This window comes from Arachis ipaensis, chromosome B5 (assembly GCF_059453495.1).
Source record: "Arachis ipaensis isolate K30076 ecotype BB chromosome B5, ASM5945349v1, whole genome shotgun sequence".
Classification (NCBI taxonomy): Eukaryota; Viridiplantae; Streptophyta; class Magnoliopsida; order Fabales; family Fabaceae; genus Arachis; species Arachis ipaensis.
In genome coordinates, this window is record NC_142440.1 from 74,284,204 (window position 1) to 74,311,647 (window position 27,444).

At 35.6% G+C, this 27,444-nt stretch overlaps 1 non-coding gene across 1 annotated transcript; it reads right to left on the reverse strand.

The window, feature by feature from the left end:
* Nucleotides 1-2,515: 2,515 nt before the first annotated feature.
* Nucleotides 2,516-2,623, reverse strand: LOC148564642 (small nucleolar RNA R71). The gene has a single exon (XR_015884429.1). It is a non-coding gene; the product is annotated as a small nucleolar RNA R71 (small nucleolar RNA).
* Between the last annotated feature and the right edge of the window lie 24,821 nt (nt 2,624-27,444).

Consider the following 27,444-nt stretch of genomic DNA (forward strand, 5'->3'; position numbering starts at 1 on the left):
TTTTTCTTCCAAGATCTTATTCAAGCTGAGATCTTCAGCAGGGTCCTCCAAAATTGGGACAATTCAACTTTTGAAAAATTCAGCTACAATCCTAGAATTAAATAAGTCAAGAATATTAGCTCAAAGCAGGAAACATAAACAACTAATATAGCAATAACAACACCTGAGCTCTATCACACTAAATAAAGCCAACTACATTTGATGAGACCTTTACTTGTGTCTTTGATAGTCACACAGATGTAGCTCCAAATTGCAACTGATATGAGTTTATTATTATTTCACCCAAAAACAATATGTGAAACCTGAAAATTCACATAATTTATGAAATCTAAAAATTATGCCCATACTTGTTAATAAACCATATTGAAAAAGGACTTTTTATAAACCAACAACATAAATTAAGAGAAAGAAAATTATTCTCCAAACACCAACTAACCAAGGCAGCCAAAATTGAACAATTAATAGCAAACATAGCCATGATTGAACAATTAAATAAGAAAAAATAAGAACAAGAAATCAAACCAGTAAATCATAGAAAACACAGCACGACTAAGAACTAAACAACAAGAAAAATAACTTAAATCGCCGCAAACCTTCACTCGAATAGAGTATGAGGGAGAGGGAGCATGATGGAACTCGAGGGAGAGAGAGCACGGCCGAAAACTGCAACAGACGGTGGTAGAACAAATCGACAATGGCGTGACGCTGGAGTGACGTCGCTTGGCTTGGGTATCTGGAGAGTGGAAGGCTAATTCCCTTGCTTTGATAGAGATTATTGTCCTTATTTATGAGGGTTTTGTAATTTCATTTCTTGCTCTCCATTCAATTCCTATGAGAAAGATAAAAATCAGTGCTCTTACTATGAAGAAGAGAGAGATTGGTCATCATTGCTTCTTCATTTCTTCTTCTTTCTATATTTTTGTTAGTATATTTTTCATAAAAAAAAATTCTTAGTTTTCTGTATTTCTATATTAGCTTTTTTCTTTTTTCTCTCTCTATAATATAATGCTGGCTGTAATTTAGTTTTTTAAGAAAATATCATTTTTGTTATTATGTTCGCTCAATTGATCCTACTTATAATTAGATTCAAATTGATGATCTTTTTGAAAAAATTGCTCTGCTTTACTTTTTAGTTTTTACAGTTATCCTATTTTGCATGGGCATAATCAAAAGAGAGAATATACAAACAGAAATAGATTACTTTTATGGAAATGGATTATTGTATGCAGAAAAACACAATGTATGCAGAATTATCTATAAAAATCTATAACATTAATGGATTATTGTATGCAGAAAAACCATCAAAACTAATTCCCTTTCCACCAAGAACAACCAAACAAAAACACTCAAATCTAGTAGTAACATTTCTGCCAAGAACCAAACCAAAACCAAAACCATCAAATCCGAAAACCTTTCCTCCAAGAGTTCATCATCTTCAAAAACCACAACCTCCGACACACTGGCTTCAAGAAGCTCAATTCCACAAGCTCCACCTCCAACAAGAGTAACAAGCAGCTCAACTCCCCTACTATTCCCTCATCCACTTCCAAGTTCAAGAAGCTCCATTCCACATCAACATCAAAACAAAAATTAGAATCTAAGCTTAGTAAGAAAAAGCAACTAGAAAATAGAGGATATGAAAACCTAATAATGTATGGTTTTTAACAACTTAATAAGCAAATAAACATGTTTCGAGATCGGTAAATAACCTAAATTCAAAACCTAACTACTAAATAACCAATTAAAAACTAAAATCAACTAATAATTATACATCAAATTAATTACTACCTAAAGATTAAAGAGGATTGAGGAGTAAGAAACTAAATAAACAATAGAACTGGAACTTACCAGGCCGTGGGACGAGCTGACAATGGAACCAGCGAGAAGACGGCGGTGCAGGCGAGAAGACGGCAATGCAGGCGAGAAGACGACGGCGTGAGAGGATGAACCATAAGCGAGACAACGCGAGCTAGAGTGAGAGTGAGAACACTGGATTGTGGTTTCGATTCACAAACCGTGAGATCGAAGAGGTGGAACGAGAGATCAAAAAGGCAGAACGAGAGATTGAAGAGGAGGAGCGAGAGGTGGTTTCACAGCTTCGAGAGTGGGAGTGAGAAGACGCGTGAAATTGGGGGAAAATGAAGACTGAAGAGAACACCCCACGAGAGTGGGAGTGAGAAGACGCGTGAAATTGGGGGAAATGAAGACTGAAGAGAACACCCCCTTTGTATTTGGTAACGTTTGTATCTTACTTTTATTTTTTTAAAAAAATAAAAATAATGTTTTCTAACATTTATTTTACAAATGTTACTAAAAGTATAATTTTATTAGTATAGCTAACATTTTAAAAAATGTTAGATAAAAAATGTTAGTAAATATCTGAATTCTAGTAGTGTTTGCTGTAAGAGACAGAGCTAGGATATGGTTGGACTCACAACCTAAAGAAAGCCTGAACTCTTGGGAAAAGTTGGTCAATACTTTCTTGGCCAAATTCTTTCCACCTCAAAAGATGAGCAAGCTTAGAGTGGAAGTCCAAACCTTCAGACAGAAGGAAGATGAATCCCTCTATGAAGCTTGGGAAAGATACAAGCAATTGATCATAAAGTGTCCTTCTGACATGCTTTCAGAATGGAGCATCTTATGTATATTCTATGATTGTCTGTCTGAATTGTTCAAGATGTCATTGGACCACTCTGCTGGTGGATCTCTTCATCTGAAGAAAACCCCTGCAGAAGCCCAGGAACTCATTGAGATGGTTGCAAATAACCAGTTCATGTACACTTCTGAAAGAAATCCTGTGAATAATGGGATGACTCAGAAGAAAGGAGTTCTTGAGATTGACACTCTGAATGCCATATTGGCTCAAAATAAAATATTAACTTAGCAAGTCAATATGATTTTTCAGAATCTGACTGGAATGTAAGCTGCATCCGACAGTACTAAAGAAGCCTCCTCTGAAGGAGAAGCTTATGACCCTGAGACTCTTGCAGTGGATGAAGTTAATTATATGGGAGAATCCTATGGAAACACTTACAATCCTTCATGGAAGAATTATCCTAATTTCTTATGGAAGGATCAGCAGATGCCTAATCAAGGCTTCAATAATAATAATGGTGGGAGAAATAGGTTTGGCAATAGCAAGCATTTTCCATCATCTTCTCAGCAACAGATAGAGAATTCTAGGCAGAGCCTCTCTAACTTAGCAACCATAGTCTCTGATCTATCTAAGACCACTCTCAGTTTCATGACTGAAACAATGTCCTCCATTAGAAATTTGGAGGTACAAGTGGGTCAGCTGAGTAAAAGAGTTACTAAAACTCCTCCTAGTACTCTCCCAAGCAATACAGAAGAGAATCCCAAAAGAGAGTGCAAGGCCATAACTATAGCCAAAGTGGCTGAACCTGGAGAGAGTAAAAAGGCAGTGATTTTCAGTGAGGAAGACCTTGCTGGACGTCCACTAACCAATAAGGAGTTCCCTATTGAAGAACCAAAGGAATTTGAAGCTCATATAGAGACCACAGAGATTCCATGGAACTTAATGCTGCAGTTCATGAGCTCTGATGAAGATTCTTCCTCTGATGAGGATGAAGATATTATTGAAGAGCAAGTAGCTCAGTATATAGGAGCAATCATAAAACTAAATGCCTTGGTTCAACAGAAGTTACCTCAAAAGAAACTGGATCCCGGAAAGTTCTTAATACCTTGTATCATAGGCACCATGACCTTTGAGAAGGCTCTGTGTGACCTGGGGTCAGGAATAAACCTCATGCCACTCTTTGTAATGGAGAAACTAGTGATCTTTGAGGTATAAGCTGCAAGAATCTCACTAGAGATGGCAGACAAATCAATGAAACAGGCTTATAGACTTGTAGAGGATGTCTTAGTGAAGGTTGAAGGCCTTTACATCCCTGCTGACTTCAAAATCATAGACACTGGGAAGGATGGGGATGAATGCATCATCCTTGGAAGGCCCTTCCTAGCCACAACAAGAGCTATGATTGATGTGGACAGGGGAGAGTTAGTCCTGCAACTGAATGAGGACTACCTTGTGTTTAAGGCTCAAGGATCTTCCTCTGTAACCATGGAGAGGAAGCATGAAAATCTTCTCTCAATACCGAGTCAAACAGAGCCCCCACACTCAACTTCTAAGTTTGGTATTGGGAGGCCACCATTAAGCTCTGAGTCTCTGTGAAGCTCTCTAAGAGCTCACTGTCAAGCTATTGACTTTAAAGAAGCGTTTATTGGGAGACAACCCAATGTTATTTAATTATATTTATTTTTTTATAGACATTTATTTTTCATTGTCATGTTATGTTTTTTTTTAGGTTGATGATCATGTGAAGTCATAAAAACAGCTGCAGAATTAAAGCAAAATCAAAAATAGCATCAAAAACAGCACACCCTGAAGGACAGGCTTACTGGCATTTAAACGCCAGTAAGAATAGCAAAATGGGCGTTTAATGCCCATGCAGGCAGCATTCTGGGCGTTTAATGCCAGAAATGGCAGGATTCTGGGCGTTCAAAAAAATGGCCAGTAAAGAAGGATTCCTGGCGTTTAACGCCAGCCAGGGTATCTGGCTGGGCGTTAAACGCCCAAAGAGGCAGTCAAGTGGGCGTTAAACGCCAAAATGGATAGCATTCTGGGCGTTTAATGCCAGGATGACGCAAGGAAGGTAATTTTGTTTCCAATTCAATTTTTTTCAATTTTTCATGTTTTAATTCATAATTTTTTGCATCAAACATATTTTAAACGTTCATCTTTCAATTTCTGTTTTCAAATATTAATAATCTTTCCAATTGGTGTGCAGATGCTATTGGATTCTGACCCTCCTGCACTCGAAGTGGATTTTCTGGAGCTGAAGAAGCCCAATTGGTGTGCTCTCAATTGCGTTGAAAAGTAGACATCTTGGACTTTCCAGAAATATATAATAGTCCATACTTTGCCCGAGATTTCATGGCCCAAACTGGCGTTCAACGCCAGCTAGCCTTTTTTGGCGTAAAACGCCGGAACTGGCACCAAAACTGGAGTTAAACGCCCAAACTGGCATCCAAGCTGGTGTTTAACTCTAGAAAAGGCCTATGCATGTGTAAAGCTCAATGCTCAGCCCAAGCACACACCAAGTGGGCATTGGAAGTGGATTTCTGCACTATCTGCACTTAGTTACTCAATTTCTATAATCCTTAGTAACTAGTTTAGTATAAATACTAGTCTTTCCTATTGTATTGGGGGACTTTTTGATCTATCTTTGGACTTTTATGTTACATTTGGGAGGCTGGCCATTCGGCCATGCCTAGACCTTTTTTTCTTATGTATTTTCTACGGTGGAGTTTCTACACCTCATAGATTAAGGTGTGGAGCTCTACTGTTCTTCATAAATGAATGCAAGTACTATTATTTCTCTTTCAATTCACGTCTACTTCTTCTCCAAGATATACTCTCGTACTTAATTCAGTTAAGTCAGAATGAATGGGTGATCCGTGACAATCACCCACTATCTTCGTTACTCGCTTAGCCAAGATCCGCGTGCCTGACAACCACAAGCGGTCTACATGATGTTCAATGTAGTCATTGGATGACAGCCGGAGTTTATTCTCTTGGGTCTCTAATCCATGGACCGAGTCCGTGAGATTAGAACCTTCGTGGTAGAGGCTAGAATCAATTGGCAGCATTCCTGAGATCCAGAAAGTCTAAACCTTGTCTGTGGTATTCCGAGTAGGATCTAGGAAGGGATGACTGTGACGAGCTTCAAACTCACGAATGTTGGGCACAGTGACAGTGTGCAAAAGGATAGAGAGATCCTATACCGACACAAGTGGGAACCGACAGATGATTAGCCGAGCGGTAGCTGTGCCTGGTATTTTTCATCCGAGACGAGAAATCCGATAGTTGATTAGCCGTGCAGAAACCGTACCTGGTATTTTTAATCCGAGAGGACGGATGATAGCCATTGACAATGGTGATCCACCAACATACAGCTTGCCATGGAAGGGAGCATGCATGATTGGATGAAGACAATAGGAAAGCAGAGGTTCAGCAGCAACAAAGCATCTCCAAACGCTTATCTGAAATTCCCACCAATGAATTTCATAAGTATCTTTATTTTAATTTACATTTTATTTATCTTTCAATTATCAAAACTCATAACTAATTGAATTTTTCTGACTAAGATTTACATGATGACCATAGCTTGTTTCAAGCCAGCAATCTCTGTGGGATCGACCCTTACTCACGTAAGGTATTACTTGGACGACCCAGTGCACTTGCTGGTTAGTTGTACCGGAGTTATGAAAAGTGTGATCACAATTCTGTGCACCAGCCATCTTTCAGATAAGACTCCCGCTTACTGAGGAGTGCTGAGATCTGCATCTGAAAAACATAAATAATACATGGGTGAGAACTCAACCCAAGGGGGTTCCCAGTAGGGTAAAAGTGCTGAATCGATACAATATAAGATAATAGAAACTCTCTAAGAAATCTTAATCTTCAACGTCTCATTGATCCAAGCCTAGGGTTCTCACTAATACAAAAATAAGGTAATTAAGCTAAGCATTCCACTATACTGGTAATTCATAATCTCAATCCTTCACAATATTTTTTAGCCTTTCTCTTTTTATTATCACAGTCTATCAGCATATAATTCAATAATTCAGTATCAAAACTTAGCTTTCCACAAACCTTCAATCACCACATTCACATCAGGACAAGTACAACACTCAGCGTCACCATCGCCAGCATAAGAGATCTCTCAGTTGTTAAAACACATACAAAGCAATACAAAGAATACATAGATAGAGAGAACAGATAAGACAATTAGATCAAGTAGCATATAGGTACAATTAATCAAGAAGACAAGCTAAATACAAAATACACACCTAATCAATGCACACAAATACAAATGATGCATGTCTGCCCTACAACCAATGAGCTCATTTGTCGGTTATACAGTCAAACCCGACATGTCCTATAGCGAACCCTAGACAGTCCCTCAGTACGCGCTTCCCCAAGAGGTATTCACTTTCCTTAGAGGAATTATCCGGAAAGGTCTAAGTGTCCGGCCACATCTTGTGACGAAGGGTCAACAAAGTCTCAAATCTCAACCCGGAGCAAGTGGGGCGAACTACTGCAAATACCCAGAGAGTCTCAATCTCAACCCGGAGCAAGTGGGGTAAACCACTGCATCTACCCAGGGAGTCTCAAATCTCATTCTCAACCCAGAGCAAGTGGGGTGAACCACACCCTTTCATCTACCCAAGGAGTCTCGAATCTCAACCCGAAGCAAGTAGAGCGAACCACACCCTTGCATCTACCCAGGGAGAAACCATTCTCAATCAAACTCATCCTCAAAATCCAATCATGTCATCTCATCCCCTTCAATGACTTCCAATTCATTCCAATTTTTACCCGGAGCAAGTGGGGTAAACCATTGCATCTACCCAGAAAGTCTCAAATCTCATTCTTAACCCGGAGCAACTGGGGTGAACCACACCCTTGCAGCAACCCAGGAAGGTACCATTCTCAATCAAACTCATCCTCATAATCCAATCATGTCATCTAATCCCCTTTAATCACTTCCAATTCATTTCAATCTAAACTCGGAGAATGTGGGGTGAACCACTGCATCTATCCAGGGAGTCTCAATTTCAACCTAGAGTAAGTGGGACAAACCACACCCTTGCATATACTCAAGCAGTCTCAAATTTCAATCGAGCTTATTCTCATCATCAAACCATCTCCACTCATCCCCTTCAATCACTTCCAATCTCATTTTGACTCAATAATTTTTTCCAAAGCTTTCTAGTCTCTAATCCACCATCTCTATATTATTATCGGGGTTCCAAAAGTTTAAAAGCTTGTCGAAAAAGTCAAACAGTCAAAAAACAGAATTTTTTGGAGAAAACAAGACTTGTGTGTACGTATCACCCTTATGCATACACATTGATCAGAAGCAAATTCCCAGCTTGTGCGTACGCACACCCCTCATGCGTATGCACTCGTTTCTTCACCTGTTCTTATTAGTGCGAGCGCACACATACAAGAAATTTCTGGTTTTTCTGAAAATTCTCAGATTTCATATTTTTACACCCAAATTCAAACTTTCATAACTTTCTCTACAAATTTTTTATTTCCTTGATCCTTAAACCATTTTAAAGCTCTCATCACCACCTTTAATTTAAGATAAATTTCACCCAAATCCAAACTCCAAGCGCCAAGTTATGGCCCATTGAAGTTAGCTAAGTACTCATTTTTACCAATTCCACACTATCCTTCAATTTCATCAATTCTCAATTTAATTCAATCCTAAATCATTCCAAAACCACCTCTATACATTTCAATCACTCATTTATCAATATTTAACCATTCTAAGTTGGTGCGTGAAATTGAACTCTGCACAACTGAACCGGCAAGTGCACTGGGTCATCCAAGTAATACCTTAGGTGAGTGAGGGTCGAATCCCATGGAGATTGTCGGATTAAGCAAGCAATGGCTATCCTATAAATCTTAGTCAGGCGATTAGAAAAGATGGTTGTTTGTTTGAAAGCATAAACGAAATAGTAAGAATGAAATACCAGATTAGAGTAAAAGCAATGATAGATATTCAGTTAAGGCTTCGGAGATGCGTATTCTTTCCGGATTAACTTTTCTTACTGTCTACTTCAATGGCGAATGATTCATTCAATGGCAGCCGTAATTGACTAACTCATGTAGCATCCTCACCAAGTTAGTCTCTTCTAAACCATAGCAGTCCACCATATCCGAGTAACTCATGTAGCATCCTCATCAAGTTAATTCATGGCTTCCCACTATAGCCGAAGGTGAAGACCTAAGCAATCCACTCCCCTTCGCGATTCTACTCAAAACGCCACAGACAAGGTTGGATCTTCCGAATCAGGGAACGCTACTTCTCAGACTCTAGCCTTAATGCCACAGAAACCTCAATAACCCATGGTCAACAAAATTTTATGTCACGTATCCAAAGTCTCCCAAGAAGCTCTTGAAAACCGTAATGCACTCTCTAGCTGTGGTTCAACGCTATCTGGGTCAGGACTCACACAGAACCCATGTAGAACTAGGATGATTGTCACGGGTTATCCTCAGTTCATAAGATGAAGAATGAAAATGCACAAGAGAATGGAATCAAATGTGTATTGAAATAGAAACAATAATATTATTAATCCATGAGAATCAGCAGAGCTCCTAACCCTAACTTAGGAGGTTTAGTTGCTCATGCTTTACAAAAATCAATGGTGAAATGTACAAATGGTAAAGATGAGGCAGAAGATCCTAAACATGGGTGATCTTCTCCTTTAAATACTAACCTAATAACTAAGAAGTACAAAAGTATGACAGACTAGACTAGTGGTGCGAAAATCCATCCTTGGACCCACTTTGGTTGAGTACTTGGGCTGAGCTTGGCGTCCAACTTGAGGAATGGGTGTTGAACACCCATTGGGGTGTGATTGGTGCTGCCTTGCTTCTTGGTGGGCATTGAACGCCCCAAAGGGGGTGGTTCTTGGGCGTTCAACACTGGCTTGTCTCTTTGGTGCGTTGAATGCCAGCCATGGGATAGCTCCTTGGCGTTCAATGCCCAATACGGGCAGGTTCTTTCGAAAAAAAGTATAAACAATTATCTATTGTTAGAAAGATCTAGAAGTTATCTTTCCAAAGCCATTGAGAACGCGTCATTTAGACCTCTGTAGCTCCAGAAATGCTCGTTTGAGTGCATGGAGGTCAGAATCTGACAGCATCTGCTACGCTTTCCTTGCCTCTGAATCAGACTTTGCCAAAGCTCCTCAATTTCAGCCAGAAGTTACCTGAAATCATTAGAAAACACAACAACTCAAAGTAGAATCCAAAAATATGAATTTAGCACTAAAACCTATGAAAATATAATAAAACTTAAACAAAACATAAGTAAAACAATATGAAAATAATGCCAAAAAGCGTATAAAATATCCACTGATCAGAACACCAAACTTAAACTATTGCTTGTCCCCAAGTAACCAAAATAAAGTAGGATCCGAAAGAAAAGAAGGATACAATGCATCTTAGAGCTTTTCAATGAAGCTCAGTTCCAATTGATGAGCGGGGCTAGTAACCATTTATTTCTGAATAGTTTTGGCATCTCACTATTCTTTGAAGCTCAGAAGTGTTGGTGTCTTTAGGAATTCAGAATCCGGATGATATTATTGACTCTCTTAGTTTAGTTCTTTTTTATTCTTGAACACAGCTTCTTTTAGAGCCTGGCCGTGACACTAAGCATTTTGTTATCCCGTATTACCACCGAATACATAAACGCCACAGACACTTAACTAGGTGAACCCAATTAGATTGTGATTCAGCTTTGCTAGAATCCCCAGCCAGTGGTGTCCAGAGTTCTTAGGCATACTCTTTTTGCTTTTGGGATCACAACTTTAACTACTTAGTCTCAAGTTTTTCACTTGACACCTTCATACCACAAGCATTTAGTTAGGAGAAGGAGCTCATTCGAACTTTTTAGGCCAAGATTTTGTTTCTTTTGGGCCCCCTAACCATTGATGCTCAAAGCCTTGGATCCTTGCTCTTGCCTTTTGGTTTAAAGAGCTATTAGCTTTTTCTTTTTCTTTCTTTTTCTATATTTTTTTTCGATTCTTTCTCTTTTTCTTTCTTTTTGCTGCTTTTTCTTGCTTCAAGAAACAATAATTGGATTTTTCAGATTACCAATAACACTTCACCTTTTTCATCATTCTTTCAAGAACCAACACACTTAACTTCAACATCAAATATGCACTGTTAATTCATGCATTCAAAAAGTAAAAGCAATGTCACCACATCAAATAATTGGACTATTCTTATTATATAACTCGAAATTATGTACCTTACTTCTTAAAAAATTTGAAATTTTATTCAAGCTCAATGGAATGATAAGAGGAATATTTTATACCTAATTGACAGAAGGGAAATAACTAAATAAAAATTTAGAATCCTAGTAGTGGTCATGCAATTCTCAAATTAAAAGACAGAAAAATAAAATACTAGATTAAGACTTAGATAGGATGAAACTCAACCACCTTAGTTATGGTGGTCATTGTTCTCTTCAGGGGATAATTTTTTACGCTTTAGCTCTTCTAGTTCACGACCCTGCTTCTCTTGTTCCTTAACCAGTTTGCACAGCATGCAAGTTTGATCCTTTTGCTCCTCTCTCAATTGATCCAGAGTGGATTTTAATTGTGCAACAGATGTTGCCAACTGAGTCTAGTATTCAATTGGAGGGTTATTCTGTTCTTGCTGAGGCTCAGGTGTCTTCCTCTTGGGATGATTGTCTGGTATTCTGGAGCTTTCCATCACTTCCTTGGTAATTGGGTTGTCTATTGGGATACATGAGTCTCTGTTAATCAAGACTCCAATCTCATTACACAAGCGAGAGATAAGGTTTGAAAAGGCCAATCTGGCTTGAGTTGGCATCCTGTTTGCAAATTTGTACAGTTCAATGGGAATCAATTGGTGAACTTCTACCTCATTCCCCATCATGATGCAGTGAATCATCACAGCTCTTTTAATAGTGACCTCAGAACAATTGCTAGTGGGGAGTATGGACCACCCAATGAAGTCCAGCCAACCCCTAGCAACTGGTTTGAGGTCCACTCTTCTCAGTTTGTTTGGTTTGCCTTTCGTGTCATTGATCCATTGAGCTCCAGGCAGACATATATTCTTTAGGATCTGATCCAGCTTTGGATTGGCTTGTACCCTCCTATTAAAGGATTCTGGATCACCCTTTGTGGGGGTAATTTAAAGATCTCTCTCACCTTGTCAAGATGAAAATAGAGAATCTTCCCTCGGACCATGGTCCGAAAAGTATGGAACCCTTGTCCATCTTTCTTTTGCTTTTTTGTCATCCACAGATTTGCATAGAATTCATGGATCATTACTATTCCAACATTGGTCACAGGGTTTGCTAGAGTTTCCCAGCCTCTCTTTTGAATCTGCTCTTGGATCTCCGAATACTCATCTTCTTTTAATTTGAATCTGGCCTCCGGTATCACTGTCCTCTTGCACATTATTTTGTAATAATGTTCTTCATGTTGCTTGGTGTAGAATCTTAAAGATTTAAAAATAACTGTTGGTGTTGGTAGGTCGTCTTCTTTCTTGCTTTTTGAAGTGGGTTTCCTACCCTTTGGAGCCATGGAGTTCGGCTGAAAGAGAAAGCAAGGCTCTTTCTACACCAAACTTAAAAGTTTTCCTCCTCCTCAAGTAAAAAGAAAAAGGAGAAGAAGATTAAGTAGAGGAGGAGAATTCAAATGGAGGGTGGATGAAGGAGTCAGTGGTACGAATGGTATATATATAGCGAGGGGTGGGTTTTTTTAAAACTAATTAGATAAAGGATAGTAAAGATATGATTCAAAACTTTTTTTTTTAAAAAAATATAAGATAGATAAGATTTTAAATGGTTAATTCATTAAAGATATGAGAAGGATAAAAAAATAACATGTAAGGTATTAAAAGATATGAAAAAGATTTAAAAGTTTAACAAAATATTTGAAAAAAAATTGAAAAATATTTGAAAAAGAATTGAGAAAAAATTGAAAAGATTTTAGAATTTGAAAGAGTTGAAAAGAATTTGAATTTAAAAGATGTTGTTCAAAAAGAATTGAATCAAAAGTAGTTGACTTTGGAAAAGATAGCATGAAAAGATAAGATTTGGAAAAGATATGAATTGAAAAAGTCAAACCTCCCTGTCCTGATTGGGGCGTTGAACGCCCAAAATACCACTATTCTGGCGTTCAACGCCAAGCTTGCGCTCCTCATGGGCGTTGAACGCCCAGCCAATCCTCCCTGGCTGAGAGTTCAACGCTAGCTCTCCATTCCTTTTATGGCGTTGAACGCCAGCCAGGGTGCACCATATCATACAATTTGGCACAATATCGGCTCATATAAATTGATGAACCATAGGAGAAAAAGAATCTTTACCTTTATCCGCTGAAATTGGTGATATAAACCACCAAGAACACAAGTTAGAGGACTCCTATAACATCAAAATTACAAAAAATCCTCAATACCCAACTACAAAATACGAAATTAGCTTTGAATAAAAAATTGGTGCTGGGATTTTGAGTTACTCGTTAAACGAATCAAATATAATTGAAGAGGAGGAGACAAATTTCACGTTGACAATAAACGTCTTGTCAATCAGTGTTCCAAATTATGGTGGTTTGAAGTTGATGGAAGTTAGGGTTTGCTCTCACCTCACTCTCTTCTCTTCTCCACGAACTCTCTCAATTGAGGGGGTGAGTGTTGAAATTTATTGAGTTATGAGCTTATATATGTGTGGGCTTAGACTTTGGGCCCAACATGGGCCGGTTGGTAATTTTTGGCTCGTTTAGTCCAACCTTAGGCTCGTTTATTCCAAATATTTTTTTCATCATTTCTATATTTTCAATTTTTTTCTCACTCGCAATACCGGACAGATTTAAAATGGTACGGGTAATTTTAACTCTGGTATGCATTTTTTCCAAAATAATTACGTTTTTGTGCTATATTTAATTTTCTTAATTCTAATTTTTACCGTTAAATTTTTAAATTATAAATTCTATTATTTTTACATATTCTGGGCATCTTAATCTCAATGCAATTTTAATTAATTAATTTGCTTAATTGAATTTTACAAAATAGATTAAAAATAAAATTAATTTGATAATTCTAGAGACCTAAAAAGCGTGTTTGAATCAATTAGGCACAATTAGGAGAAAATTCACAAAAGTATGCATTTACAAGTAATAAGCATAAGTTAAGTTGATAAATTTTAGTCTTTTCAATCTAAAAATCGTCATAAAATACAAATTTTTCATTAACTATGATGTGAGCCTTCGTATTTGCAAAACACTAGGTAATTCATTGTTAGATATATAAGAAATTAAAAACTGTGATTTAATGACCTAATGCACTATTGTCTAAGCTAACAGTTTTTAGATCTCTCTCACAAGTCTATTTATTACTCTGAATTTCTTTTTCTCTCATTGACCCCTCTTTCTTTTTTTCAGAACTCTCTCTTTCGCTCAAGTATTAACTCTTTTCACTCAAATACTCACTCTTTTTCTCAGTTTTTTCTTTTTCTAATTTGTTTTTTTTATTTTCTCTCTTATTTTTCAAATTGTTCATATCCTAAGGACCCTTTTGAGAAATTTTGCACCTTTGGTTTCTCCAAGTACAGATTTTTATTTATAACATACTTAACAAATTCTTCCAGAATTAGTCTTGGAGAAGAATTAGAGATAAGATTAAAAGAACTCTTCTTCTTATGTTGATCTATGTAATTCTTCTTAATATTTGCAACTTTAAATGTTTCTTATCCTCAAACTTCATTCCATTAGAGACCCTCATAGAATTGGAGTCTAAAGAGAGCCAAGTTGTCATAAGTTGTTGCTGATTTTTCACCTTAATGACCAAATTAACTAGATCTTCTATTGTTGCGTAATGGTGAAATTCAATCTCATATGAAATTTGTTGGTTTGATTGTAACACCCTAACTTTTAGCACCTCATGATCGCACTAAAAGTCCAAGCGCTACTTATCTCTATTCCTTTATTTATATACTAAATTTATTTAATATTAAGCCTTCACGAATACAAACTGAAACTCTAATTAAGAAAATGAAAGGTCTTTACTTTAAAACTCTTAATCACAAATATATATATATATATATATATATATATATATATATATATATATATATATATATATATATATATATATACTCACATAGCAATATATACGTAGACTTATTCCAAGATTCTCAAATACAAGTCCTACCTCTCAAAAAAATCAAAGACAATAAACGGCGAGGGAAAAATCTAAGACTAAACCAACTACAAAAAATATGGATATATATTTACATAAAGCTCTGATGCTCAGTCGCGGCTCCACGCTAAGGATTCTCAGGCCTGTCGCTGAAACAAAAGATCTGTAGGGGGGTGAGAACGTCGTCCTCGCAGGTTCTCAGTAAGGATAGCGAATGTCAAAAAATATACAGAATAATATACAAATAGTTAACTCATGACCCGAAATAATTTTCTTTATTAAACACTTGAAATCCTTCTTAAATCTTACCTAAAGCCGTGTAAAACCTTTTCTTTAAATCATATTACTTAAACAAAATCTCCATCACATCAACAATTCCTCATCTCTTAACAACATTCTTCAATTATCGCAATATCTAAATAAACCAGCATCGCAAATAATATACCTAAACTCAAACCACAAACATCAGCTCCTACCATATTACTAATTCCATAGCACAAGTAAAATGTCCAATCAAGCATACAAGCAAGTCACCAAGATAACAACACAATCACAAATAAACAAAATAAACAACCACAATCAAATACAAATGCGCAAACAATATGATGCATGCCTTTCCTATGCAGGTCATGAGCTCATGCGTTGGTTGTCTACCCGCAACCCGACGTTACTTGGAGTGAACCCCGAATATGGTTCCTTTACTGTGTCCGTTAGACACCTTGGCATCACGGTCACCCGTGTCAGTTAGGCCTCATTATAAAAACATTTTATTGTGCATCACAGCAAAAAATAATACTATCAGTTAGGCGAACATTCCTGCATTAGCAATCTCAGGCTATCTGTTAGGCGGGTACTTTCACATTAGCAGTTTGGCACAAAGGCCCATTCAACATACAATTTGCTATCAGTTAGGCAGACATTCCCGCATTAGTAATCTTAGACTATTAGTTAGGCAGGCACTTGCGCATTAGCACTTTGGCACAAGACCTATTTAACATACACTTTTCAAGTATCTATCTTATTCATTCCTTCTCATTCTTTTCTTCTTAAGTATCTATTTCCATCATTAGTTCTCATTTCCTTTATTTTTATGATGCCTCCACATCGCCAATTAGATACCCACACCTCCGCATCACCTACACTATTAAACGTACCTCCGCATCACCGCTTAATTACACATACCTCCATATCACCAAATAATCAATTATACCTCTGCATCACTACCTATTCACTCATCTATTATAATCTTAAATCGATTAGTTTCTAAATAATCAAACTTCGTAACGTTTAATAAAAACTTTTTTTCTTAATAAATTGAACTCAAATTATAACTTAAAACGAAAATCTTTATTCAATAGATTAAACTTAAAACATAGTACTTTCTTTGATAATTTGAAAATTAACTATTTTGAACCCTAAATCCAGTTTTCTTTTAAATAATGTTTTAAGCAAAGTCTAGGAGTTTTGTAAAAACTTCTGTAGCATTTTCTCTGAAATTCGGACTTTGCTATCCTTTGAGGATCCCAACCTAACCATTTTTCAAATCTTTTTCAAAACATTCCCAAATAACAAATAATTTTCAATAATCACACCGTTCAAAATATTAAATAAGTTTTCAATAGTCAAATTGTTTTCCTTTAAAGTTACGCCTCTTTCTATTTCAATAAAATTCAGCTCTCTTTCAAATCTTTTGTTATTAAAACCAAAGGAAAAATCCGCACGTTCATTCAAACTTTACAAAACTTTCCGACCATGTTCTTTTCACATTAATCATTAACCAAAACCACCTTTTTGTTTATTTTTAGAAGAACTCAAACAGAACTTCCCCTTTAGACTCGACTTCACCACGCTTACAAGCTCCCTCACTTCCATAACTTCTCGACAGTTTACCATCCTTCTATCATCACTTTTCAAACATAAGGTTCTCAATAATCAACATATGATTCCAATCCTTATAAAATCATTTATAAACTCTCAAAATTACTACTTTTAATTAAGAAATCAATTTTCATTCACCCTTATAACCAAAAATGCAGTCACAACACAGCCAATCATTCACAGCCAAAAATCTAAACTCAATAACATTATACTTATTAACATATTTGCAATTATTTACTATACTTTTGGACATTCTTAAATTGAAAACTGTTAATTTTAAAATAAAACCTCCTATCTTCGTATGAAATCAAAATCAACAAAAGCTCTGGAAAAGCTTTCTGATCGAGCTGCTGAAGAGGAAAGCGTCATAAATCATCTGTACCTCCTAGATCTCCAATTGGTCGAATTTAAGAAAAAAGGGAGTTACGTCACTGTCAGTTTCTAACGAACAAAAATAACGCCAACATATAAAAGAAGAGGATATAAACACTTTTATCAGATTAAATTTTTTATTAAATTTACGGATCACAAAAAATTGAAGATGAAAGTTCGGTGGGGATTACGGTTTTCTCCATGCAGCTTCGGTCTCTCACTCTCACCGTTAGTGAAAGAAAAGAAATGGAACCAAAGGAAGCTGAGTGATGATGATTAAATGTGATAAAAAAGGATTAGGTGTCTTGATTTTTCCTATATATACACATATGCAGATTATTTCACGCCACGTTAGGATTCGGTGTCTTGGTTTTTCATATATATACACATATGGTTATTCATATATTTGAATGATTATGATTAATGCAATTAAAATGTGATCCACGGTAAGCTATATATATACACACACCAAGTTCCCATTTCCTTTTCTTTGTTTTTGCTTCCGTAATGGCTTTCGGCCAAAAAGGAAACAAAAATAAATATTAATTTAATAATAATAATAATAATAATAATAATAATAATAATAATTTTCTTTTTTTTTTTGAATTATCTTATTATAATAAAAATTATTTAAAAATATTAATAGATTTTAAATTTAAAGTATAAAATTTAATTTTAATTATTTTTAAAAAAATATTTTTTTAAATAAAATTTTCATAAATATAATAAATTATAAATAATTTATTATTTAATTTTCAAAAATTTGGGTTGTTATATCCTATCCACCTTGCAAAAATTTTCGCCTTCAAAAATTTATATAAGATCCAGAATTGTGCCCAAGATTAATAAACAACTTGTTTTTATTGGACCACCGGGAATAGAACACTTCCTTCGGCTGAGGTTTCTCAATTTTATTCAAAAAAAGGGACGAATACAGACTTTTTTGAAAAATTTTTCAAGTAATAGTTTTCCGCCTTTGAGCACGTATGGATCCTTTTATTATGTCTCGTCGAAAATCTGGTTGTTGTGGACTAAAGCGTCGGATTGCTAATCCGTTGTATGAATTTTTATACCGAGGGGAAAACATTTATATCAACTCCACTTTTAAAATCATCAAAGAAAGAAATAAGAAGGTTTGGCACGTTCAGTTTTTAAAATATGAAAGAGATGATATCTTATGATTGTAACAGAAAAGGTGTCGTGTGTTACGAAGATTTACAAAGGTGCTTAAAATTAGACTCTAACAAAAATGCACAAAATAATGATAGGTAAATAGTGATAAGGGTGAATGTTCCAAAAGATTCAAACAATGCATAGGAACAAAATCAAACAAGGATATGCATTGGCGATAAGATAAGGTTGGAATATAAATCAATCATACCCCAAGAAAGAAGTTTGAAACAAAGATTTTCACTGCAAGCAATTAAGGAAGAGATGACTTCAAACTATATTAGTACGAATAAGGATTATACGTTGAAACAAAGCCAACCCCTAAAACTTGACTTCCAACATTCCAAAATTCCGTGATTCGCATTACCTATTAATTCTATTTCGTCCATGACAACCCATTAGTGTTTCCATATACATAAATCATTAGTATTAAGTTGGCCAGACTTAATACCATGAGGTATGCAATGGTAGGCTAATAGCATTAATCAACAAACAGTCATGCATATAAAATCTAACTCTTGTCATTAGGACAAGTTCTATCCATGACAGACACTCAAAGTATGCAGTGAAGCATAGTCAGTCCATTCCCAAGGCTCTAACAGGAATGAACTGCACTGATACCATAATGTAACACCCTAACTTTTAGCACCTCATGATCGCACTAAAAATCCGAGCGCTACTTACCTCTATTCCTTTATTTATATACTAAATTTATTTAATATTGAGCCTTCACGAATACGAACCGAAACTCTAATTAAGAAAATGAAAGGTCTTTACTTTAAAACTCTTAATCACAAATATATGTATACTCACATAGCAATATATACATAGACTTATTCCAAGATTCTCAAATACAAGTCCTACCCCTCAAAAAAATCAAAGACAATAAACGGCAAGGGAAAAATCTAAGACTAAACTGTAAGACCCAGAACTTTTGAAAAGTCTTATTATGATCAAGTCTCAAATCATATAGTTATTTATAGCCTTAATTTCGGAAATCATTTTATTAAGGATAATTAAGGCAAGTTTTGATTTATTGAATTTGAGATACGTTATGATTATTATCCAATTTTACAATTATTGGATTATTTTCCTGTATTCAAATTATAAAGTTGATAGTTGTGAAATAATAAGAATTTTATATGATTTGGGGGCTAGATAAGAAATATTTTAAATATTAGTACTGCTATTTTGAAATATGAAGAAATTAAGTATATTACTTTTAATTATTTGATTGGGACATTTTATTGAAAACGATTTTGTAAAATTGATGAGCAAATAGTATTTTTATACACTATTATTGTTGAATTAGAATTTATTTCTAATTACTACATTATACCTATTTTTAAGTGAAATTACTAAAATGTCCCTAACCCTAATTTTTGAAAAGGAAAACTCTAACCCTGAAAACCCTAACCAGAACCGTTTCCCCCTCTGAACCCAGCAGCTGCACCCCACTTATTTCCCTTCACCCTCTCATTCACAGAAACATGGAAAGAAAGAACGGAAAAAATCAGAAATGGAGACTGGTCCAGAAGAAGAGAAGGAGAGGGGGAAAGGATCGGCGCCGCCGGCTGGGTACTGCCGCCGTGACCGCCAGACTGCCGCACGCGAGGAGCGCCGCCGTCGAAGCCGCCCCGTTCATCCCTGCCCAGTCGCGGTTCTGCCACCATCACCCCATTCCGTCGCCTGAGGAGTGTCACGAAGGCGAGAGAAAGCTCGTGCGCGCAGGGGAGAGGAAGGAGGCGTTGGTTGGCCGCCGCACCTCGCCGTCGATCGCCATTGAACCGCGCCGGACCCAGAACTGCGAACGTGAGGGATGTGATGCAGGAGCCCGACGCGAGGAAGAGGGAGCATGCGTGCACGCGCAGGAGAAGGGCGACGCTGCTATCACCGCCGTTGCTGAGCTGCGCCGCCGTCAACCTTGCCGCAGTGTCAGTCGCCGTCCTCTATGGCAGAGCCAGAGAGAGAGTTCGGGAGCAGAGCAGACGAGAGAGATCTGAAGGTGTGCTGGGAGTTCAGCCACCGCGCCCGACCGCCGTTTGCATTGCCGGCGCCGCCTCCGTCGGAACTGCCGCCGTCAGAAAAGGGTTCTGGCCACCAGGAGTGGTTCTGTGACTTCCGAGACCACCGCCGGAGCTTCTGGCTACTTCTGCCGTCGCCAGAAAAAGTTGCCGGTAAGGGTTTTAATTGTGGTTTCTGTTCTTTTTGAATTCTGAGAATACCGTAGTTACTGCGTGTTGGTTTCAGTTGGCGCAATCGGAAATTGTCGTCGCTGCCACTTGAGGTGGCTGCCGGGCTACCGTTGAACCGGTTCAGAGACCGCCGCTGTTCCGGTTCAGTTGTTCCTTCTTCATTCGGTAAGCGTTTTCGATTTGAAAGCTCTCTAGTTACTATTCTGGCTTCATACACTAAGGTTTTGCGGCATCAATTGCTATACGATTGAGTTTCGGTTGTTGTATGTTACGATTAGAGTTGTTGAGATTGTTGCGAACGTGACTGGAATTGAGGCGGAAAGGACTCTGTGAGACGTTTGGGTTATGGAATTGCGTTTTGAGGTAGGGGCGCTTTCCAAAAACTATATTTTATATGTCGGAGTTATTACATATGGATACTGATGTGAGATAATGTATTTGGTGATTGTATAAGCCTTATGTGATGTTGATTATCCTAGATGAATGTAATTATATGTTTGAATGGATTATTATTTGGTTTTGATGAACGGATTGTTGTGTGGTTTTGTGAAACAGAATGCTTTTCAAGTTGATTCTTTAAAGATTTGAAATATGAGTTTAATCCGTTGAGAATTGGTTTGGATTGAGTCAATTATTTTGATGGTGTGAAAGATAGAATACTCTTGAAATTCAGCCTGGGTTGCTTTAATTAATTTGGTCTTTGATAAATGATTTATTGCTGAACCGATTTTTTTAAACTTTGGAAATGAGTTAAATCGGTTAATATTGAGTTGATTTTGAAATGGTTTCCTTGAGATATACCACTGAGGCGACTGTTGGTTTTAGCTTGCTTTTGAATTGATTTCTGGTTTTGAGCTGTTGAAAAGGAATGAAAAACGGTTTAGTTGGGACCCGAACCGGGTGGCAAAAGTCCAAATTTTAGGGGAGGTGCTGCCGAAATTTCTATAAAATCCGAGTCTTTATTGAATGTTGTATGGAGAAATGACGGGTTAAAGACTTCTACTATTTTATTTGAATTATCAAGAAAAGGATGATTCATGCTTTTGAAATGAATTATTAAAGAGAAAATTGTGATTTAGTCTTGCTTCTTAAGAAAGGCATTGTATCTCTTTCAGGAGAAAGTTACTTAGATGAAACTTATGTTTTTAAGCTATTTTAAATGTGACAAGGGCAATGCCTTTGAATTTGACTTGAGGGTTTCAATTAGAGAAATTTCAATGACTTTGAAAGAACTTGAATGTCTCTTGACTTGTTTCATTTTGAAATGTTTTGAGAAAGGTTTTAAGTACTCTTTGAATTCTGAATTATTGCAAGACTAAAACAATTTTGAACAGTTGAAACGTTCTAGAATTTATCATGGGGCTTGAAGTTGGTTTTTGCCTAAGTAGAGGAAACGGATTTGAAAGAAGTGAATGATTACGTGACTCGGTTTGGCTTAGATCCTATTTTATTACTCAAAACGGAAAGCCAAGGTTTTAATGATTTTAAATGAATTTGGCGAACTGAGTTTTATTATTCTCCCCTAAAGACTTGGGACTCTGCCGAGAAGTTTTTGTTATAAAATTCCATTGTTGGATGGGTGGTTTTGAATACTTTGAAGTAAATCCTTAACTTGCCATGGTTTTGGAAGTTTTGGAAAGAGAATGCCGAGAATGGCTTTGTTTTAAAAAGGGAACTCACTTGAGTAAATTTGGCTTATGAGCCTGGGATGATTTGAGAAACGAGATTTCTAAAGCCAAGGCTGAAAAGAGTTGAAACTTGATCTCAAAGTGAAACGATTTGAGAAAAAGTGATTTGTGGCTTAAATGCCGGTTTTATGAATTTGATGATGTTGAATGGTGGAGGTGCCATTTTGTTATGAGCCAGAATGGCTGTGTATAATATTGATTTATGGCGGAGTGCCGAATGAGTTATGCGCCGTATGGCTGATTATGAATTATGAATTTAAGCCGGATGGCTGAGATGGATGTTGATCCATGGCTGGGACTGAATGAATATATGCTTGAGATACCTGGGTAGTAGCAAGGGTTGTGGTTCGTCCCACTTGCTCCAGGTTAGAGATTGTGATGCCTGGGTAGTAGCGGTAGTAGTGGTGATTCCACTCGCTCCAGGTTGAGCTTTTAAACACCCGCCTGGGTAGTAGCCGTAGTAGTGGTTATTCCACTGGCTCTGGGTTGAGCGCGCAGTAGCAAGGGGGTTGTAGCTCAAACCTACTTGCTCCACGATGGGTGTTTCTGTCCATGGTTAGCTACCAGGACGTGTCGGGTTGGCTATATAACCGACAGATGATATCATCAGCCACTAGGGACAGGCATGCATCATATGCATTTATGTGATATTGTTTGGGTGTGCATATTATACTTGGTTTGCCTATGTGATTAATTGCTAACTGTTCTATTTGTAATAACTGTTTGTTTGTGCTTGCATCTTCCTATCTGTGTTTGCAACTGGGACTCTGTTGGATTGTGGTGATTGGTTGATGGTTGGATTGTTTAGGCCTAGGGCCGTGGTTGAAATGAAATGGACTGATGGTTGGTTTTGGTTTTGTGTTTCTGGTTTGGAAAAATACAAAAGGCTATTTTGGTTCAACATAAATAGACCGTTTTAAAAGGCTTTTGAGTTTTTGAGAATTGAACTGTTCCTCTTTCAGAAAATAATTCCGAATCCTCTTTTATTGTAAATCGTTGTTTTTGAAAAGAGGCATAAGACGGTTATTAATCACTGGTACGATTTATCTTCACGTATCCTATTACAGTAATTCCCAAAAACCCTCTACTGAGAACCCTTTCGAGGATGATGTTCTCACCCCCCTACATTTTTCCCCTTTCAGGATATGGGCGCAGAAGTTACGAAGAGTTTATTTATTTGTTGTTGCTCTGTATTGTTTTAGTTATGGTTTATTGTACCTTCGCCTTTATCTTGATATATTCTGTAAGAGGGATAGAAATTGTATTGGTTAATGCTTGTAAAGTCATTTATATATATTTATGTATATATATGGATGTACTCTTTATGAATTGTTGTAAGTTGTATGGTATTTATGGATGTACGTTATCGAACGAAAGTATTTTTGGGAGCGGTATCACGGTTTAAAGTTTTAAACAGTCTCATATTTTAGTATTAAATAGTATAAGTGTCGTCGTAATGTCCGATCTATCAGAGTCGTCGGTTGTCTACCAGCAACTCGACGTTACTCGAAGTGAACCCCGAATATGGTTCCTTTACTATGTCCGTTAGACACCTTGGCATCACAGTTACCCGTGTCAGTTAGGCCTCATTAGAATAACATTTTATTGTGCATCACAGTAAGAAACAGTGCTATCAGTTATGCGAACATTCCCGCATTAGCAATCTCAGGCTATCTGTTAGGCGGGTACTTTCACATTAGCAGTTTGGCACAAAGGCCCATTCAACATACAATTTGCTATCAGTTGGCGGACATTCCCACATTAGCAATCTTAGACTATCAGTCAGGCGGACACTTTCGCATTAGCATTTTGGCACAAGACCTATTTAACATACAGTTTTCAAGTATCTATCTTATTCATTCCTTCTCATTCTTTTCCTTTTAAGTATCTATTTCCATCATTAGTTCTCATTTTCTTTTTTTTATTATGCCTCCACATCACCAATTACATACCCACACCTCCGCATCACCTACACTATTAAACGTACCTCCGCATCACCGCTTAATTACACATACCTCTGTGTCACCAAATAATCAATTACACCTCTGCATCACCACCTATTCACTCATCTATTATAATCTTAAATCGATTAGTTTCTAAATAATCAAACTTCGTAACATTTAATAAAAACTCTTTTTCTTAATAAATCGAACTCAAATTATAACTTAAAACGAAAATCTTTACTCAATAGATTAAACTTAAAACATAGTACTTTCCTTGATAATTTGAAAATCAACTATTTTGAACCCTAAATCCAGTTTTCTTTTAAATAATTCTTTAAGCAACGTCTCGGATTTTTGTAAAAACTTCTGTAGTATTTTCTCTAAAATTCGGACTTTGCCACCCTTTGAGGATCCCAACCTAACCACTTTTCAAATCCTTTTCAAAACACTCCCAAGTAACAAATAATTTTCAATAATCACACCGTTCAAAATATTAAATAAGTTTTAAATAATCAAATTGTTTTCCTTTAAAGCTACGACTCTTTCTATTTCAATAAAATTCAACTCCCTTTCAAATCTTTTGCTATTAAAACTAAAGGAAAAATTCGCACGTTCATTCAAATTTTACAAAACATTCCGGCCACGTTCTTTTCACATTAATCATTAACCAAAATCACCTTTTTGTTTATTTTTAGAAGAACTCAAACAGAACCTCCCCTTTAGACTCGACTTCACCATGCTTACGGGCTCCTTCACTTTCATAACTTCTCGACAGTTTACCAGCCTACTATCAGCACTTTTTAAACATAAGGTTCTCAATAATCAACATATTATTCCAATCCTTATAAAATCATTTATAAACTCTGAAAATTACTACTTCTAATTAAGAAATCAATTTTCATTCACTCTTATAACAAAAAACTCAGCCACAAACACAGCCAATTATTCACAGCCAAAAATCTAAACTCAATAAGATTATAATTATTAACATATTTGTAATTATTTACTATATTTTTGGACATCCTTAAATTGAAAGTTGTTAATTTTAAAATAAAATCTCTTACCTCCGTATGAAATCAAAATCAACGAAAGTTTTGGAAAAATTTTTTGACCGAGCTGCTGAAAAGAAAAGTGTCAGAAATCGTCCATACTTTCTAAAACTCTAATTGGCCAAACTCAAAGAAAATAAGAATTATGTCACCATCAGCTTCTAATAAACAAAAGTGACACCAACGTATAGAGAAAGAGGATACAAACACTTTTATTCGGTGGGGGTTACGATTTTCTCCATCCAGCTTCGGTCTCTCACTCTCACCGTTAGTGAAAGAAAAGAAATGGAACCAAAGGAAGCCGAGTGATGATGATTAAATGTGATAAAAAAGAATTAGGTGTTTTGATTTTTCATATAATACACATATGTAGATTACTTTCACGCCACGTTAGGATTAGGTGTCTTGGGTTTTTCATATATATACACATATGGTTATTCATATATTTGAATGATTATGATTAATGCAAATAAAATGTGATCCACGGTAATATATATATATATATTACCATTTCCTTTTCTTTGTTTTTGCTTCCGTAATGGCTTTCGGCCAAAAGGAAAGAAAAATAAATATTAATTTAATAATAATCATATAATAATAATAATAATAATAATAATAATAATAATAATAATAATAATAATAATTTTCTTCTTTTGTTTTAAAATTATTTTATTATAATAAAAATTATTTAAAAATATTAATAAATTTTAAATTTAAAATATAAAATTTAATTTTAATTACTTTTAAAAAAATAATTTTTTTAAATAAATTTCTCATAAATATAATAAATTATAAATAATTCATTATTTAATTTTCAAAAACTCGAGTTGTTATATTAATCACACCAAAAATCGTCCCATAAAAATTTTAGTATCCCTTTTCAATTTCACTCTTTCTCATCAAATTCAACAACTCATTTTAGCACTTTTTTACAAATTTTGATCCTTGTTTTAACTTACAAAACTTTTCAAAAAATGCCTTGTATGATGATGGCACAAACTAATTTTTCATTATTTTTTTCATCTTCTCCAAGGTGCAAATTTATCTTTTTTTTTGTATCTTTGAGATATTCCTAACTCATTCTATCAAATACAAGTATTGTCAAAAAATATTTGTTTCTACCGATCTAACATTCTTTTCCTCTGAAAGGTTGGAACATACAAAAATCAACTCTACCTTCTTTTCTATTCAAAATAAATTTCAGCATCATTCTTTTTCTTAAAAATAAGAATTTGCATCTTGAAAACCTTTCTCTCATGCATATGAAATTTCCTCGTCGTCACAATTATCATCCTTAATCCTCATTCATTCTGATTTACAAATTTGTAAAAAGTATAATAATGGCCTCGCAACACTCTTGTCACGTATATCAGTCAAATTAGGATACTCATGTTTTCACTTAATTTGTGACTTTTTTCTTCATTTAACTCAACAATTTTGTTTTTTTTTTTCACTTTTAGATTGGTATAAACAAGTTGCACTTTAGAAATCAAGAAAAAAGAGAGACTAAACTAAGATAATTTTAATAATAGAAACTTTTAATTTGATAAAAAAAATAATCAGGTTATGTGACCAAGGACACAAAACAAAGAGAGACATTTTGCTTGAATTTTAGAGACACTAGAATAATTCTCAATGCCAATTGATATCCAAAAGTAATGTAAAGCAAATACAAAATATTTGATACTTTAAAAATGAAGTCAACAATCTTGTTAATTATATGACATTTTTCTCCTTTTTTTTTTTTTGTCTTGCACAATTCAAAAACACTACTTTTTTTTTTTTCTAAATTCTCCTTTTCTTCCATGTTGTTTTTTTTTTCTTTTTGAATTGTTTTATTTATTTATTATTTTTTTTTTTGAATATGACTCTAAAGTAAGATGACAGAAATAAAAGATAAAATACACAAACTAGATGAAGACCCTAGAATGTATAGATAAATTAAAATTCACCTACGACCTGTAACTGATACCAAATGATAGAAAAAAAGAACGAGGAACAAAAGACACAGTGAAAACAAAAAGATAAAGATAAAAAATAGTTAGATAGATGGATATTGATTTTTTCTAGATCGCTGAAAGGATTTTTCTTATTAAATCTTTAAAGAACATATCCATGACAACCTAGATCAAAGAGACAAAACTGAAAGAACTAACACTAAGACTTACCTTAGGTTGCATCTTTGAATTTCTTCATGCAACAAGCAAAATAAATCACTCACCTCACTTAAATACACATAAAAAAGTGCATAAAATGTCTTACAAACTTGCTAAAATAGACCTCTAACCGATTAATCTAAAAATAGGCCAAATCTTTCTAATGTTAAATAATAAAATTCAAAATTAAATAAAAGATATAACTCCTAAATTAATCCTA